The following is an 11,100-nucleotide window of genomic DNA, read 5'->3' on the forward strand; positions in this document are numbered from 1 at the left end:
AACAAGAAATGTGTAGTAAAGGAACCTAGGTTCCAGTCCCAGTTTTTCGTTACTTTAGACAGGCCACTGTCCAAGTCTCCTTTTCTTCAACTAGGAATGGAAATAATATATAACTCAGAAGATTCAAAGTCAAGTGAGACTATGCAAAAGCACTTTTAACATTATGAATTATTATACAGATGTGTTTATGATTGTCATCTTTACCAGGTCTGGGCAGTCTTCAACTAATAATAAGCCATACATAACATGGCTGAGAGAAAATTTAATTAAATATAAATAGTGGGGTGATATTGTAACCGAAAGTGTTGTCTGGCTGCTTGCCGCTCAAAAGCCAATAAAGGGGCAAGGTTGGTGGACAGGAAAGTTTGCTTTGTTTTGGATGCCAGCAAACGGGGGGGCGGGGAGGTTGGAGGGCGGACGCCTGTCCAAAGACCGATTCCCCCCGCTCCTACAACCAGTGAGCAAGGGCTTTTATAGGTTGAGGGAGAGGGCTACATGCAGAAACAGTACAGTCAGCTCTGACAGTTATCTTGAAATTGGCCATGCGGTGGTCTGACCAGCATCATCTTGGTTTTTTTAGGTACAGTGAATCTTCAGTTCCATGGTCGGTTCGTTCCCATTTCCTTGAGGCCAGTTCTTGGAATTGTGGCAGGGTATGTCATGGCTACAGTCTGGGCATCATGTAGTTAACTTCTTCCACCTGGTGTGGGTTTCAGTATCTAGAAGACAGCTCACAGGATACGGCTCAGAATATTATCTATAGCCCTTGAGAAGGAACTAAAGGCCCTTGACTATGCTCAATGACTAAACTATTATTATTTGGTCTCCTTTGACTGTTTTTCTTTGTCTCTGCATTTTCTCACTTCTCTGTCTAAAGTTATTATTTGGCTAAAGTTTTTCCACAGACTAAAGGCAGGCTGAGGACATGGGGCATAGACCATAGGGTCCTGCTCCGTTTCAATATATCATGAAATATGCTCATCTGGATCCCAAATTTAAATAGTTATTTATAGAACAATATATCCCTATTATAACTGGGCTTTTGAAAACAAGGGTAACATCTCTTTAATAAGCTTTAAAGGTTTTAGAGAGAATACATATATATGAAACATTTTTTTCATGGTATCCAAAAATTCATGATATGAAAAGAAGAAAAGCTGTTTCTTATGATGAGTTAGGCTAACTCTATAGTAGTTATCTTAAAATGTTAGTTTGGGGCTTCCCTGGTGGTGCAGTGGTTGCGAGTCCGCCTGCCGATGCAGGGGACACGGGTTCGTGCCCCGGTCCGGGAAGATCCCACATGCCGCGGAGCGGCTAGGCCCGTGAGCCATGGCCACTGAGCCTGTGCGTCCGGAGCCTGTGCTCTGCAACGGGAGAGGCCACAACAGTGAGAGGCCCGCGTACTGAAAAAAAAAAAAAAAAAAAAAATGTTAGTTTGTAGATGCCTAGGTTTTCAACTAAAATTACTGACAAGAATATTATACCATATGTAATTTGAAGTTAACATTTGAAAAAGCAAACAAGACTCTCCATTATGCTCATTTGTTATTACTAACACACCAATTGCTAGCTGGTGATAATTCAAAAGTTTTAAATAACATTTGTGTACTTCTTTTGTGCTTAGCACGGTGCTAAGTACCTCTACCTGTACTTTACCCACGTACTTTTACCTGTATTACCTCATTTAATCCTCAGAGCAACCTTATTTGATAGATACTATTTTAATCTCTTTTACATATAAGGAAAGTGAAACTTGGTAAAGCTAAATTACTTCCCTGAAGTCAGTAGATCAGTCAGGATAGGCTAGATTATGTTGCAAGAACAAATAACCCCCAAATCTCAAAAGGTTTATTTCTTGCTCATGTTGCTGGTTCATCATGGGTCAGCAAGAAGACTTAACGCATAGTAACCACTCAAAAAATCCATTGGAACTGTTGAGAATAAGTAATGAAGGAGCTTTGAAGTACAGGCTTTTGACTATATTTTGAGGTAGAAAAGAACAAAATATTTGTGTTCAAAGTAACAACGTAAATTTGTGGAGATAGAAATTGTTCTGGAAACAGTGAGGAGGTTGCCTTAATTGGAGTAAAGCGTTTGTGTTGCACAATAGTGAGAGAAAAGTAAGATAGCCAAACATACGAGGCAGCAGAAGTCACGAAGTAATAGAAGCCAAGAGGTAGAGGGGGAGGACAGAAGTCAGTCAGTTGTAACAAGGGCAACAGAAGCAAGGAGAGAAGCCTTAGGGCCTCAAATGCTGATGTCAGAGAGCTCCCCAAAACAACTAGATCGCTAGAGTGTGGGTGTATTCTGCTTTCGAAAAAGACAGTACGCGTCCATGATGCAGTTTCCTGTGCTTGTTTACTTCCTGTATATCTTCATAATACTCTTCTAAAAATCCTATTTTTGTTCTACACAACTTGAAAGAGTCCAGCTCTAGGCTTTGGCTTCACATCTGGGTTTGATCCCCACTCTGCCACTTAATTAACTGTAACCTTGGGCAAAGTATGTAAGCTGTGTCTTGATTTTTCTCATCTGTAAAATAAGAGTAAGAGTACCTGCTTCACAGAGGCGTTAAAGATCTAATGACATAATGTATACAAAGAAGCCCAGAACATAAATGCTCAATAAATGGTGATAGTTGTTAAAAATAATGATTGATAATCCTAGGAATGGAAGAAAGAAAGATGAATCCAAGAACTATTTCACAGAAGGAGTTGGAAGAACCTGGTAGTTTGGCTCCTAGGTGGTCAAGGAAACAGATCAGTCAAATACAATTCTAAGATTTGTAGCCTCAGAAACTAAGACTAGGGATTAGGGTAGTATCAAAAACAGCAAAATTGAAAGGGAGCAATTTAGGGAAGATGTGCTTGCTTTTGCACATGTTTGGGTTTGAGGCAACAGTAGACATTTAAGCAAGTGATGTCCTGTAGCAGTAGAAAGAGAAAGACAGCACCCAATTCTACATTCATTCAATAACTGAGTGTCTACTGTCGTAAGTATAATGTGAGAGAAATAAACATACAACATACAACATCCTCCTTGTTTCCGAGGCCCCTACATTCTGTTGGGAGAATCAGAATATAAACCGAATTGAAAAGAAAGTGCTCTAATCAACATACAAGCTAAGAGTGTACAGAGGAAGGAGAGATTAACACACCAGTTGTGAGATACACAGGGCTTTAGGGAAGACAACATTTTAACTGAGCCTTGAAGACTTGAGTAGAATTTTAATAGAGAAGGAAAGAGTATGCAGCTGAAGAAGAAACACAAAAGTACATCATATGAATTGAGAAAATCAAGTAGTCTGGAGTGGTAGGGTTTGTGAAGAGGTATAGTGGGATATGCTGCAGGAAAAGTAAATTAGGCCCAAAAGAGAATCAATCAGTGCCTATTATAAATTACACACTGTGCTAGAAGTTTTCATATTCACTATTTCATTTAATTTTCAGACAGCCGTACAAAATGAGTGTTTTGACAGGTGGGAAGAGAGTTTTAGAGAGGTATACTAATTTGTTCAGAGTCTTATAGATAATGAGTAATAAAGCTGAATTTGAAACCAGGTTGTTGTTTAACTCTGAAGCTTAGGCTAGTATCAATATGGTAACTATCTCTAAACAAACTAAGAAAAAAGAGTTATATTAATTTTAGCACTTTAAGAATATAAAGCACTTTCATGTGTATTTGGTCCTTATTACTAGTCATTAATCCCATCTTATAGGTGGGAAAATCAAAATGCAGCAAGGTTATTTAAGGTCACAGAGTGAATAAATGGAAGATTGGGAATACAACCCAAGCTTTCTGACTCCAAAGCCTCAGGTCTTTCCAACATCATTTTAAGGAGTCTAGTGTTTCTTCTGCAGGCAGTGGAAAGAGCAAGTGAACATTTTTTAAGGGGGATGACATAAATGTTTAAAAAGATTAGTCTGGGATAATATGTGGGATGGACTGGAATAGAGACGAGGACACTAGTTATTAGTTATTAGGCTGCTGAAAAAACAAGTTAATGATGTAGACCTGAACAAAGAGAGTTTAGTGATAATAAGAGGGAACAAATCAGAGTCATTTGGAAACAAATTATAGGATTTTGCTTCTAATTGCATCTGCAAGTGAGGAAGGAAAAGTAAGTACTACAGAGCCAGTGAGCATCTGGTTTGTTCATCCCTGCATCCCTGGGGCTGCACAGTTCCTGGCACATGATAGGCACTCAGTAAATATTTGTTAACTCTGGAAGTGAATGAGGACCTTTAAGGATAGTAGAGTAAAAAAGAAGTCCAAAGACAAAAAGAAGCAAGTATGTCAGGGAAGACTTGATAGAAACCAAAAAAGCATAGTGCAAAGGAAACCATGAGGGGAGAGGTGGAAGGGTGTGAGATGCCACAGAGAGGCATTGTTGGAAGGGGATCAAACAATCACTGAAGTAAAAGGTCAATAGGCAAAAGCAGAAGTCAACATGCAAACAGTTACGGAGAGGAATGAGGGAGAGAACTGGAGGCAAGGAGCACAGAGTACACTTTCCAAAAATTGGGTGGTAAAGGGAAAAGGGCAATGGGATGACAGCTTGGGGGAAAAGCTGGGTCAAGGAAAAATTGCAAAGGCTAGGAGACACGTGTAATTCAAAAGAAAAGAGGGGTAGGTTGAAAATACAAGCAAAATAAGGTCTTCAGGAAATGGAGGTGGATGAGATTGAAAAGGCATAAATAGAGTGATCAGGATTAGATATACAGATCTGGGCATGTTTCACAGAGAGGAGAGGCTGAAGGCAAAATTATAAGTGAGTGATTATAGACAGTGATCGCAAAAGGAGATGACCAAAGGAGAAAGGATATCTTTAGAGAATGACCACTGGCAAGGGCAAAAGAGGGGTCAGAGAAATAGCAAGAAAGTTGTATAAATTCACTGTCACATAAAATGATACATGACAGAGTTTAAGAAAGAAGTAGCCAAAAGTGTCAAGAGTTGCAGAGAGGGGAATAAGAACTGAGAATAGATGGTGTTCATCTAGTGATATTTGTACAAGCAATTCATGAATAAAAACCTTGGAATTCCTTCTTTTGTCTACTCTATGGGTCAACTTTGTAACTAACTCGGAATTTTTAAGGTGAATAACAAATTCCTTTGTCTATAGGTGATAAATTTAAGATGTGATGCAAATAAGTTTATCTTTCAAATGATATGACTTTTGAATACAATTCAATTGTGCTAATTTAAAAAGCATTTGAAGCACATGAAACTAGGAAGCCTACTTATGTAAATTCCATTATTCATTCATGCGTTGCGTTCATTCAGTGAATGTTTATTGGGTGTCTACAATACACTTTGCTAGGTACTTGGGATATAACTGCATTGGCAGTAAATAAGAAAGACACCATCCTGGCCTTCATACCTAAAGCAATAATACCAAATAAAGAAAAAAGCTGTATTTTGCCATCTTCTTTTCTTTTCTTTTTTTTTATGGGAAAATGCTTATGATATTGTTCGGTAGGGAAAAAAAGTTTATGACTCCACTTTTTTAATGTACAGAAAAAAATGAAGACAAATATCAGAGAGTCTTTTCCTTTGATTCTGGGAGGTGAAATTATAGATGACACTTTCCCTTCTCTTTTTACTCTTCTGATATCTTCTTGATAGTAGGGGAAAAAAGTAGTCTAAAATAATACAGAAATAATATAGTATATATGTTTGAAGTGTTGTTATGTAGCTATTAAAAGTATTATGTATGAATTAGCACTTTCCCTTGAATATTAAAGCAAAATATAACTATTGTTATTAGAACTATATAAAAATACATATGTAAATGGATAAAAGCTGAAGAGAAACATTCAACAATTAACAGTTGTGTTGGAATAGAGAAATTATTATTATTTTTTTTTTGGAATAGAGAAATTATTGATTTTACTTTTGATTTTTCCTTTAAAGTTTGAAAAAAATCTAGTTTTTTTAATATCATATTAGCAAGTAGTGAGAAATTTATTTTTCTATTGATTTATAAATGTATCCGTTCTTCACATTCACAATGTGACTTGAAAAAGCAGTCCTTGGATTTTAACTCTTTTGTTTAGCAAGCAAAGCTCTTAAGTTGGTGATCCCCAGGTGAAATCTAACCCACAAATAGTGTACCAATTATTTATTCCCACAAAAAATGCTGCCTAACAAGCTACCGCAAAGGTCAGATTAAAACACTAACCAGTTATTATTTCTTAGGAATCTCTATATTAGTTGGGCAGCTCTTCTGGAATTGGCTGGGTTTACTCATTTTCTGGGTCAGCTGTGAGTGAGGTAAATGGCTCTACCAATTTTGGCTGGACTTTCATGTGTTTGGGGACCAGATGTCATCAGATCTAGAAAGGTTCCATTGTCTTTCACATTCTTCCAGCAGGTAAGCCTGAGCATGTTCTCATGAGCAGAAACTGTTCTCATGAGCAGAAACTGTCTACTCATTTATACATTTACTCAATGAGTCTCCTATGTGCCAGACTGTAACAAGGAACTGGAGAAATAAAGTAAACTAGAAAGTTACCCCGTCTATCAAGGAGCTTGCCGTCTAATGGGCAAATAAACCAGGGACTACAGTGCAGTGTGTTACGTGCTGTGATTGTGGCGTAACCGGCCCTATGGGCATAGTGGAGGATCTTGCAAATCAAAGTGTCATAGAGGAGGTAATGGTTGAAAAAGTTTTCAGAAAGAAGGGGGAGGGAATTTCATGCAGGGGAACAACAAAAGCTCGGTTAAACAGAACATCACGGCATTCTTGGTGAGCTGTGATACTTTGGTGGAAGGTGTAGGGAAAGGAACAGATGGAGTAGCATGAGAGAAAGCTATTCACGGAAGTGTAGTATTTAAGGTTCTTCCAGTTGCAAATAGCAACTCTAGCCAGTTAAGCTGACTTTACCAGAAGGATGCCGGTATATCTCACGGAATGTTGGTATTGTTGGATAATCAGGGAAACTCAGTAGTAGGAATCCATAAACTGTCCTCCTCGTGGGCTGTAAACAACTCCCCATCTCTATGCACCTCAGTTCAAAATTCCAGTTTCCCAGGAGAGTAAGTCTGTTTGGCCAGTTTGGGTCAGATATCTACCCCCGTGTCACTCAGCCATGACTAGACTACAAGTTACATGTGTGGATATTGCTGCAGTTCTGTCCCTGTGCTGGGGAGGGAGATGGCACTGTGAGCTGTGTGTCTGGCCTAAGAGGTATCCATTGTATTTTATTATTTAGTTGCCTTTCCCCACATGTACAATGACAAAAACACCTCCAGCCTACTTGATCCAGCCATTCTAGTCCAACAGCCCCTGCTCTTGTCCTCTTCCATGCCCAAAAGTACATCCAACTGCTGGAAAGGACATCTTAGAGTTATTGTTCTCTTAGTCCTGATCTCTGGAGGTAAAGTGCCCATTCTTCTAGGTCTCATCTAGGTGTGGGTCCTCATGGTCTTGCAATCCAAGAACTAAATGGTAAGTTTAATCACTACCAGTACACTGTAAATAATTTGGGGGCCAGGGGTCTCAGTGGTTGCTACAGAAAGAAAGGAAGGAGAATAAAACAGTGACAATTGTTTTATTTTATTTATTTTTTAAATTTTTATTTATTTTTATTCATTTGTTTTTGGCTGCTTTGGGCCTTCGTTGCTGCGCACGGGCTTTCTCTAGTTGCAGCTAGCAGGGGCTACTGTTCGTTGCAGTGTGCAGGCTTCTCATTGCAGTGGCTTCTCTTTGTTGCACAGCACGGGCTCTAGGCATGCAGGCTTCAGTAGTTGTAGCACGCGGGCTCAGTAGTTGTGGCACAGGTGGTCAGTTGCTCCGTGGCATGTGAGATCTTCCCGGACCAGGGCTTGAATCCGTGTCCCCTGCATTGACAGGCGGATTCTTAACCACTGCACCACCAAGGAAGTCCCAATGACAGTTATTTTAAAAGGGAAAAAATTGGGTAATTTTTCAGTCTTCAGATATTCCAGCAATATATTCCCGCTACTATTGAAGCCATAACTGATACGTATGACAGCCCATTACAAGCTTCCTTGCTTGTAGCTAATATCTCAGCTGACTGAGAACTTTGCCTACTAGGGTAATTTAAGCCTTCATTTGTAGAGGTCTAAGCCTTTGGTGATCTTCAGCGCCAATTGTGTCAAACTAAACAAAGGCAATGTAGCAGATTGGAGAACAACACTGAGGTAGAATGACTGGAAACCAATGAATGTTTTTTCAATAAATGGTCTCTACTTAGCAGATAATGAAACTGAAAAACAGAAAGTTTATTAACTCTTAAGCTACAAAGTTAAGATTTAAACCCATGCTGTCTGGCTCCAGAACAACCGTTCCTCATATTTATGTTATACTGCTTCTGCACTGTTAGTGTGGAGATTGCGTATTGGGGGTGAGCCTTCCATACCTGGGATTAAGTCATGCTGTGGTTCTTCAGCTTTAACTAGCCTTGTGACCAAAACAAGTTATTTAATTTTTCTAAGTTTCAGTCTTTTCATCTATAAAATGGGCATATCCTTTGTGCACTGCACCATACCTGCCATTTGATGAGTAGATTTATTAAATGGTGGCTATTATTAATTTAATAAAAATATATTGAGCATTCTGTGGTAGGCACTGCATGTACAGTGGAACAGAGGATGGACATAATTCCTGTGCTCATGGATCTTCCAATTAAAAGTATCTGAACCAAGCCATAAAATGAGAACAGGAGGGGCTTCCCTGGTGGCGCAGTGGTTGAGAGTCCGCCTGCTGATGCAGGGGACACGGGTTCGTGCCCCGGTCCGGGAGGATCCCACATGCCGTGGAGCGGCTGGGCCCGTGAGCCATGGCCGCTGAGCCTGCGCGTCCGGAGCCTGTGCTCCGCAACGGGAGAGGCCACAACAGTGAGAGGCCCGCATACCGCAAAAAAAGAAAAAAAAAAAGAGAACAGGAATGTGTGGTCCACACAATTGCCTCCCTTGCCTTGCATTATGAACACCAAGACTGACATATGGGAACATGACGGTGATTGGGAGCTGAAGACCACAGATCAGGAAAGAAAACAAGCCTGGAACAAAAAAGAGTAAAGGGAGCAAGACAAGGATCAGGCATGAAATCAGGAAAACTCCCAAGAGAAAGAGTACCCGCCTGGTTTTCTAGTTCATAAATCGGGATTTTACAAGAAAAGTGGAGGGAATGGATCAAGAAGTTCTTGTCATAGCACAGGAAGTTAGAGTAGCTGAAATGGTAAGTGAGAGACCTGTGGAGATGGAGTGGTATATATTCACTACACACTGTAGAAAGCATGATTAAAGAGAAGAAAATGAGAAACATTAAAAAAAAATTATCCTCCTGATTTGGAGAACAGCCATACTTTGTAATATGAGCCAAGAGATAAAGTCAACTTTGCCTCTCAAGGGGGGGGAAAGAATAAGCCTTTTTTCAGGCTAAATTCCCTTGCTACCCGGTTTGTTTTCTTAACTGTAAATGATCACTGGGAAAAGAACAGGCTTTAGAGATTCTGCCCAAGCAATTCACAGACTGTTTTCTTGGTAATAACTATGTAGCTATTTTCTCAGTCAGGCTCACAGGCAGGATTTAATCTTGGTTTTTGATGGAAAGTATCTTTAACATTTATCAAATGTACCAAAATAGCTCTAAAAGTGTCTTAGGAAGTATGTGGAGGAAGAAAAGTGAATTATATATATCCTTGGGGTGACCTCATATAAAATTATGCAGATTTACCCTTATGATCGTGGTTATATAATTTGACCTAAATCATTGTCAGGGTTCAGACCAGCATTTATCACAGTGAGATAGAAAATGGATTCATTGATTATGTATAGTATTTTCAGGAGCACCTAACGGTAAGTAGCTTAATTTGTGGATAAATTACAGGCAAAGTGGTTGAGAAAGTCATAGTTCCCAAGTAAACCCCAGTTTACAGTGTTCACCATCTGTGAACATCTTTCATCTTCAGTAAAATTAAAAGTAGGGTTATTGTTTGGACTGGAAATATGTATTTTTGTGATTTGTTTGTTTGTTTAGGTGACAAGGACATCTAAAGCACAAAGGTAAGCCTGTCTTTTACACAGATGCTTTTCTATGTGTTTGTAGCTTCAATTTAAAGGATAGCAAAGTTGATTTCAATTTCTGTGCTGTAATTATGTTGATTATATTGGAAAAACATGAACCAATACATTTAACTTTACGAACTGGTTACAGAAAGTTATCCATGTATATGAAATTTGCTGAGCATTTCATAAGTTCATAAATAATATTTACCTTCTGACTAATGATAGTATATACATTTATGCACATATCCCATATAATACATTGATTATTGGCTTGTTGAGAAAAATATGATCATAAAATATATGTCATTACAGCCCAGATACAGAGCAATAAAAAATTTAAAATATCTGACACCATAAGTCTGTATTAGCAATAACATTGTTATAAAATACTTGTAGCATTCTTGATTTATTTTTAAAAACCCAGAGATTCATTCAGTATCTTTCTGGCATTTGAACCGATGTCTCTTCATCTTCCACACAGTTGCTGACTGAGAAGGAAAATGGTTAGATTTGTCAAGCAGCTTTATAGTTTCACATTAAATTTCAAAGTTATTGAGACCCAAGGAGAGAAATAATAACAGTGGCATTCCTAATCAGCAAGAAAAGTATAAATTAAACACTAAGTGAAGGAGCCACTGGCCAATTGTTTACAGGAAAAAAAATATACCATGTGCCAAATTAAATTCCTGGTAGATTACAGATTTTAATGTAAAAATCAAACCATAAAATTACTAAAAGAAAATATAGAAAAATACTGATATAGTCTTGGAAATGGGAATTATAGCACATGAAATGTAAAGCAAAGATTGATTTTTAAAATACATAAAAAACTAAAACGTGTTTTGGAGATCACCAAAAAATTAAAGGGTAAATACCAAACTGGAAGGGAAAAAAAACACCAAAAAAGTAAAAGGCAGACACCAAAACTGGAAGGGAGAAAAAGGGACAAAGGGTTAAGAAGTCTTACAAATCAGTAAGAAAAAGATAAATAGCCAAATAGAAAAATGGGCAAAGGACTTCTGCAGGTAAGTCAGAAAAGAAGGAATAGAAAGGGTCAATAAA

Source organism: Lagenorhynchus albirostris, chromosome 2, assembly GCF_949774975.1.
Source record: "Lagenorhynchus albirostris chromosome 2, mLagAlb1.1, whole genome shotgun sequence".
In the NCBI taxonomy this organism is placed as follows: Eukaryota; Metazoa; Chordata; class Mammalia; order Artiodactyla; family Delphinidae; genus Lagenorhynchus; species Lagenorhynchus albirostris.